Source organism: Schistocerca serialis, chromosome 5, assembly GCF_023864345.2.
Source record: "Schistocerca serialis cubense isolate TAMUIC-IGC-003099 chromosome 5, iqSchSeri2.2, whole genome shotgun sequence".
NCBI classification, from domain to species: domain Eukaryota; kingdom Metazoa; phylum Arthropoda; class Insecta; order Orthoptera; family Acrididae; genus Schistocerca; species Schistocerca serialis.
The window spans coordinates 302,244,830-302,245,678 of record NC_064642.1 but is presented as its reverse complement, the minus strand read 5'-3'; positions in this window follow the sequence as shown (position 1 = coordinate 302,245,678).

Sequence of the window (849 nt, the reverse complement as noted above, 5' to 3'; positions counted from 1 at the left end):
TGGGGTTGTACGGAAGAGAAACGTGGACGATTGATATTTGAGACAAAACGGAATAGAAAGTTCTGAATTGTGCTAGCATAGAAAATTGCTGAATGTTTGGGTAATCACAGAAGTTGGGGATAAAAACATAGCCACAAAGAAGGTAACTACGAAGAAACTGTCGGTAACAGAAGAAGAACTTCAGCTGATCTACGAAGGAAGGAATTACAAACATGCCAGCTAAACTGAAGAATACAGAAATACACTTGGGAATAAAATAAACGGTAACTGTATGGAAGCTAAGGCAAAATGGCTACATGAAATATGTGGAGAAATGGAAAAAGAAATAACTGTTGAAAGGACTGACTCAGCATACAGGAATGTCAAAACAATCTGCGGTCAAATTAAAAGCAAGAGTGATTACATAATGGGTGCAACGGGAATTACACTGATAAATAGAGAGGAGAGAGCGGATAGGTGGAAACTCTACAATGAGCGTCACTATGAGGGGGAGAATTTCTCTTATGACGTGACAGAAGAAGAAACTGAAGAACTCAAGAAAGTTTTGACGGACAATACAACGTTCTGCATCATAGATCAGAGATATTAGATAGAGACGTAAGCCCGAGACTGTTCTTATTCCTGGTGTACGAATGTAAGGGATGCCAGCGAAGCCTCTTTGGTGGAAAGCGTAGCTAACAACTGTAATCAATAGATGTCCATTGAACGACTAGGTTATGAGCAGTCATTGTTAAGCAGATGACATGGGGCTGTAGTGTCCACGTTGTTCGGTAACAAATCGCAATGGAGTAGCATCTCTAAATCAAGTGCTCAAGACATTCTCCAAAATGTTTTGGACAAGAGAGAAGT